Source organism: Nannospalax galili, unplaced genomic scaffold, assembly GCF_000622305.1.
Source record: "Nannospalax galili isolate Female #2095 unplaced genomic scaffold, S.galili_v1.0 scaffold544, whole genome shotgun sequence".
NCBI lineage: Eukaryota > Metazoa > Chordata > Mammalia > Rodentia > Spalacidae > Nannospalax > Nannospalax galili.
This window is the reverse complement of record NW_008350320.1, coordinates 159,305-166,273: the sequence shown is the minus strand read 5'-3', so window position 1 is coordinate 166,273 and position 6,969 is coordinate 159,305. Positions and strand designations below refer to the sequence as shown.

The 6,969-nt window shown below is 36.4% G+C and overlaps 1 pseudogene; it reads right to left on the bottom strand.

The window, feature by feature from the left end:
* Positions 1–374: 374 nt before the first annotated feature.
* Positions 375–1,314, bottom strand: LOC103745499 (annotated as a pseudogene).
* Positions 1,315–6,969: the final 5,655 nt, after the last annotated feature.

Below are 6,969 nucleotides of genomic sequence, written 5' to 3'. Positions count from 1 at the left end.
TAGACGTGACATTCAGTTTTTGAAATATTCTCTTTTTTAAAAGTTTGTATAACTGTTATCTAACAATGCATTTATATTTTTACATTTATCTCTGACAGAAATCACCAAAAGTAACATAAATAATGCATTTCTATTCTATGTCATGAACAAATGAATTAGTTTTCACATGGTTAGAATAATTAGTCAAATATGAGTGATTCAGAGAGCTATGAAAGGTAGATAAAAAAGAAACAAGAAAAAGTATATTTGTATATTATTATGATATCTGACCATTTCATAATATTGTGGTGATAGAAAAGTCAGGTATTTTTAGTTATTAGAAATCCTGCCACTTTGGCTTAGTCTAGTAACCCAAATCCAAAGCACATGACACATCACAGAAGACACACTGCCCTTCCAATGTGTTTCTTAAAGGCTTCCTTCCTGTCCCTATTCTTCAGGCTATAAATAAAAGTATTCAACATTTGAGGGACCACAGTGCACATCACATAATCCACTGCAGTATTCATGGATGAGTTAGTGAATGCGGAGCTGATGTAAACACCCAGAGCTGTAACATAGAAAATGCAAACCACTGAAAGTTGAGCTCTACAGGTAGAAAAGGCTTTATGCCTTCCTTTCACTGAGGATATTCTTAAAACAGAAGAGACAATTTGACTGTAAGAGTAAATGATTCCCCCAACTGGAATTCCATTAAGTATGACCATTGCAAGATATATCAGAACATCAATTGACAAGGGTATCAGAACAGGCCAGCTTGATGACTTGAGTAAGTTCACAAAAGTAGAGGTGGATTTCTAGGTCTGTGCCAAAGGACAGTCGCAATACCATCAGACCAAGCAGTCCAGTATTCACAAGACTAATGATCAGGGATAAAAGAATTAGCAGACCACAGATTCGTTGATTAATGATTGTTGTGTAGTTCACGGGATAACAATTTGCTACATAGGGGTCATAGGACATGGCTGAAAGGAGGCAACTTTCCAGTCCACAGAAAAACAAGGCAAAACAGATTTGAGTGAGGCAGCCTGCATATGTGATGCTCTGATCTAGTGTGCAGATGTTTACCATCATCTTTGGAATAATTGTTGTGCTTAAGCAGGTGTCATTAAAGGACAGATTGGAGAGAAGGAGGTACATGGGTGTTTGGTGGCGAGAGTCAGAGCTGATAGCCAGGATGATTAGTAGATTTCCGAAGATAGTGATCAGATACATGGATGTGAAGAGGCTGAAGATGAAGGGTTGAAGAGCCGGATCATCTGGTAGTCCCATAAGAAAGAATTGTGAAACATCTGTTATGTTTCTAACTCCCATATTACTGATGAATCTGATGGAAAGAAAGAGTGAAATAAAATGTAGGGAAACATTTTATAAGTGTAAATTCTATTTCTCAGGCTTATTCATTATAAACTCTAGGTTGTTTTGATATGTGAGGCACTGGCATGAATTATACATTCAATAAATGTATCATTGTAAGTAATATAAAAGCAGGTGGATATTCCAGTAGTTTCTCTGCTAATTTCTTTCTCTATCATCTCATTCCTTATCAAGCACATCATGAATCAAATCTTCATGTATTGTTCAAAGAATCATATTTTCAAACATAATCAGAGGTACTCTATGTCATATGCAAACAAAAAGGTATATGACATTATATAATTTGTGTTCTTTTAAGTATTTTATTGTTTTTATTCTATGTATACAAGTGTATTGCCTGCATGTATGTAAGTGCATCCATATCATGAAATACCCACGGAGCTCAAAAGAATGTTGGATCCTCTGAGACCAGAGTTATGGATGGTTTTTAGCCACCATGTGGGTACTGGGAATCAAACTCAGGTCCTCTACAAGAGCAGACAGTGCTCTCAACTGCTGAGCTGTTTCTCTAGCCCTCATAATTTGTGTTTTAAAGCAATGTTACATAATATTGTCTTGCCATTCAAAAGTGTGTTAATCTTGTATTTAATATGTATTTCATGACAATTACCCTATTTATCCAAGAAATCAATTATTTAAGATGAGGTTTTCTATCAATATGAAATAAATAGCTATTTTAACAGTCTAAAATAAAGCTCAGAACCTTAGACTCAGCACTTGACCCTTTTGAGTGTCATGTACCTGGTCTTTCCATGTACCTGTTCACACAGAATTAGACTTTCTGTACTGTTACTTCGATTGTATAACTTACCTTCACAATGCAATCAAATAATGTCCACTTGTAACCCCAATGCTAGTTGTAGTAGGTGGATGCCATCCATACAAGTGTACATTAGAGAAGATTATAAAATATTTGATCTATAGTTAAAGCTCAAAAGAACCACCCATGGAAATGCTGTTCATTTCCTGTAGGTATCAGTAATAGAATGAGTTAAAAATGAAATCTTTGATATTCTCAGTGTTATCTTAAGGATATTCTTCCCATATCATGAGTCATGATATTAGTTTTTAAAATAAATGATCAAAATAAAATAAAGATGAAACATATATATATATCAAACAGGAGAGGGACATAATTGGGAAACTGACATTTTTTCAGTTTCCACTGTTCCGTGGTATTAACGAAACAAACAGTGTGATATATGGATATATTTTGAAGCACTCTTCTCTACCTCCAGGTGTAGAGAAATAATAAGAAGATAAAGAAGAAGTAGTAAGAGGGTAAAGAAGCTATTATATTTTGTAATTTGCAACTCACTTTTTTTTCAGCCACAAGTATTGAGTGATAACTTCACACTAGCTTTATTTCTGCATAACTCACTAACTTTTAATGTGATCTGAAATCCAGCACATGCTTTCTGAATATGGAAAATTCATGGACAATATGAGAAATATCTTTATGTCATTATTTATGTAACTATATATATTATTTATAGGTTATATAGTTTATTGCTTTCAACTTAACTGATTGTCATGTATGTACATATAAAGGTCACATTTTCAAGTTTCTATAAATACAAATTTGATTCACTGGTATATCAGTGAATTTGGAAAAAGGATAAAGATCTTTCATGATCAGAAATGAGCCCAATAATATTGCCACCCTCTGTGATAAACATATGGAAGCTAAAAACCACTACCATTTCTCAATGGGTCCTTATTTTCACTACCAAAAATTGCCGTGTAAATCACTGTTGCTTCATCAGAAAGAAATAATATAGTGCAAAATTTATATATAATGAAATGAAATAGAGCAGCTCTATCATAGTTGTAAAGATCAGAAATGTGTTCAAGTGTGAAAACCAGGTTTCCAAACAAATGGCCTGACGGAATAGTAAAAAAAAATAACACCAATTAAGCCAACATTCTTTATGCCTAGATATATTAGGAAACATTTGCATTTTCACTATGATGGAATAAGATACATGAATCACACTTACCTTAATTTTCAGTACATTGCTTTCTAATGTAAGTTAGTATATATGGTTTATTTCAAGAGCAATAACACTTCATAACTTCACCTGGGTACTGAGAATGGAAGTTTTTCTCTTGAGAATTACAGAGAGACTGAGTTATGTTTCAGAGAGAATAACTTGTAGGAGAATGTATGGGTGTTCCTTTCTGACTGGGCAGGAATATTAAGTGAAGTTGTTACAGGAAGACTATGAGGCTCTCTATATTTCCAGGGGTAAAATATACAGAAGTACTCATTAGATCATCTGTGTCACTATGGTTTTGATTCCAAAAGTGCATGTCCTTAAAGAACATGAATGGATGGAGTTCAGGATGGCTTCCCTTCTGCCCCTGGGGGTGTGATTACTGTCGAACGGCCCCCAAGCCCACCAGGCTTGGAGCTTCAACAAGAGAAGAGTCAAGACAAAGGTCTTGATTTTATTATAAAAAATTTAATTCTTACCAGTCAAGTGAGCAATCACAGAGTGGCTCTTGTTGTAAGGAACACAGATCTTCTATAGGAATCAGATTTGGGGTAACCAAGGAATCACCAAGGAATCACCATGGATATTTTACTAACAGAAAGTAACTACAGATGCAGCAGGTTGCTGCATTAGCTCACCAACTCCGGTGCCCGAAGACTGAACCGAAACTAACTTCCTAGAAGACCTGATTTATCATGGAGGCACAGCCTGTCAGCTCAAACCGCTGAAACAGAGAGCTCAGAAGCTCTTAAAGTGGCACTCTACTTTTTTCCAATGCTTACGTCAAGCATGGCTCCCGACAGATTACATCATTCTTCTTTCTCTATTGTTTGCATTCATCTCTATTTTATACATCTTGCATACACAACATATGTTACTTTTCTAGTAAATCTAATAAATTATTGCATAAAATACACATAAGGTTGTTATTCTTTCCCGAGAAATTTCTCTCTACTTTTTGTTTTATTTCATTTGTGTCAAACCTCTTATGGAGAACTAGTTAGACTTGCAATGGCTCTGTAATCAAAGATGATTTGACCTCCTGGTACTCATGCCTCCAATTCTCATGGTATGGTTAAATGCTCATGTGAAAATACTTAGCTTGCATATTTCAGAAGTAACTCATTTTCTCAATTATAAATATTTGATTTTTTCCTTAAATTAACATATTGTTAGCTGAAAATGTAACTCCACATTTTGAATTGAGATGTGCATTAAAGAATGATCTCTGAAGAAAGAGAGGAAATAAAAGGTATGTGAATACACACATATATACACTAATATACTAATATAATAGACTAATATATTTTAAGACAATCTAATCTATAAATTAGATTGTCTTAAAATAATAACAGGCAATAGATAATACAAGAATAGCAGTCTGAACACTGCAGAGTCAGAGAACCTAGCAAGAGCCAGACACAAATTGGATTACTTCAGTAATCCCAATCTGGCACTGAAGGTTTGAGGTAACTGGAAATTAGTAGTATGTAGTTCACATGGAAGGCTGAAAAAGCTGGTCTGATATCACTGGAGGATGTTAGGAGTAGTGGACACATTTAGTAAGAAGAAGTATTGATAGACATCTCCAGGAACTTTTTCTTTCCATGTCTATATTTGAACATCCTTTTGGAAGGAAAGATCTTTTCCATCTAGTTTATTCTCTCTAGAAATACTCTCATGCATATACGTTGAGTTGTGTTTCCTAGGTGATTCTTAATTCTGTCCTGTTGGCACTGAAGGCCAATTATCAAAATGTAATAATTCAACTCAAATGACCAAAGGCATTGGAAGTCATTTTCATTAGATTTAGTCACTTCTAAAATAGTCTTATGAGAGTCAGGAAATTTCAGTGTTGACATTTGTGGGGTCTCTCCCTCCCCTTGTGGGTCATTGGCCACCGATCCATGAGAACAAAGGGAGCAGAAGCAATGAATGGGGTCAGGACGGCCAGTGAGCACTGATGGAAGAAAACCCTTCTGGGGAGGCAGATTCAGTGATACAGCTCTAGACTCAGCGATACAGCTCCAGACTCAGTGATACAGCTCTGATTGATTATTCAGTGGGGGTTAGGGGAAAATATAGTGTGGAGGCAGCAGCCAAAGCCTCACATGATAGGTGCTCATAGTATGCTTTATTTACATGTGGCAGGGGTATCCTATCATCCAACTATAGGGCAATGCCTAATTATCATATAGGAAAAACCTGGGGGTTTTATTGCAGGTAACTATGCCAAAGGTCATGTTCCAAATAAGGTCAGGCATCTGTGCTTGGTGGCACTTTCCAGGTAAGTCAGGCAGAGAGGATTCCTTCCATATAGCACCAAGCCCCTCAGAGCTATCCAGACATGGAGGACTACAACATCAGCAGCAGGGTCCCCCAACAGACACTAAGAAATTTTAGGATCAGACATAGTGGTGCATGCCTTTAATAGCAGTTGGAAAGAGAAGGCGAATCTGTGTATGTTTGAGGCCATTCTGGATTACATAGTGAGTACCAGGTCAGTCAGGATTGCATAGTAGGCCCTGTCTCCAAAAAATAAAAATTAATAAATTTTATATGTAAGTACCTCTGAAATAAATTATTTTCAGTAGAATTTATGAAAGATAAGTTATTTATAATTCTTAATATGTCATTAAATTTAAACTCAGATCACATGATGATTTTTTTTACAGGCAAATTTATAGCCTTGTTTTCTTTCTTTTCTCCAAGTATTTTTATTGTCTTTCTGCATTGCATACCATATATTTTAATCATATTATACCCCTACTCCATCTAAAGACTCCCATAGCCCCCCACCATGTCCACACATTCTGTTATATATGTTAAGGCTTATCGAGTCAACTTTTGTGCCCAGATAGCCCTTAGTACATTTTCATCCACTGGAATTTAGTCAGCCTATCTAGTGTTACTCCCTTAAAGAATAGTAAATCTGGGGCTTGAGAGATGGCTCACTAGTTAAGAATACTGGATGTTCTTGCAGAAGATCTAGGTTTCAATTCCAGCACCCACATGGTAGTTAACAACTGTCTATAACTCCTGGTGGTGCACACCTTTAATCCCAGCACTTGGGAAGCAGAGGCAGGCGGATCTCTGTGAGTTCAAGGCCATCCTGGTCTACATAGTGAGTTCCAGGACAGCTAGGGTCATAAGGAGACCCTGTCTCAAAAAGACCAAAAAATAATATTAAAAAGAATATCAAATCTCCCTCATCCAGCAGTAATCAACTGAGAAATCAGCTAAGGTTGGGGCCTCCTGCCCATTTCCTCAATTCTGTACTGGGTTTCTGTCTGATTGAGTTTAGCTGGGTCTTATGAATGCTGTCACCATTGCTCTAAGTTTGAATGAGCAAGTTCCCAGAGGGCTGAAAGTCTGTTTCCTTACAATTATGCACCAATCCTGGCTCTTAGAATCTTTCCATCCCCTCTTCCACAATAGTCTCTGAGCCATGGGTGGGTGAGATTTAATATAGGAGTCCTATCCAGGGATGTAAATTCTGCAGTGTCTTATTCTCTACATTTTGACCAGTGAGAGTTGAGAGATGCATTAATATTTTGTCTGCCCCCTGTTCCAATATGTTCCATGAGCCTTAGGT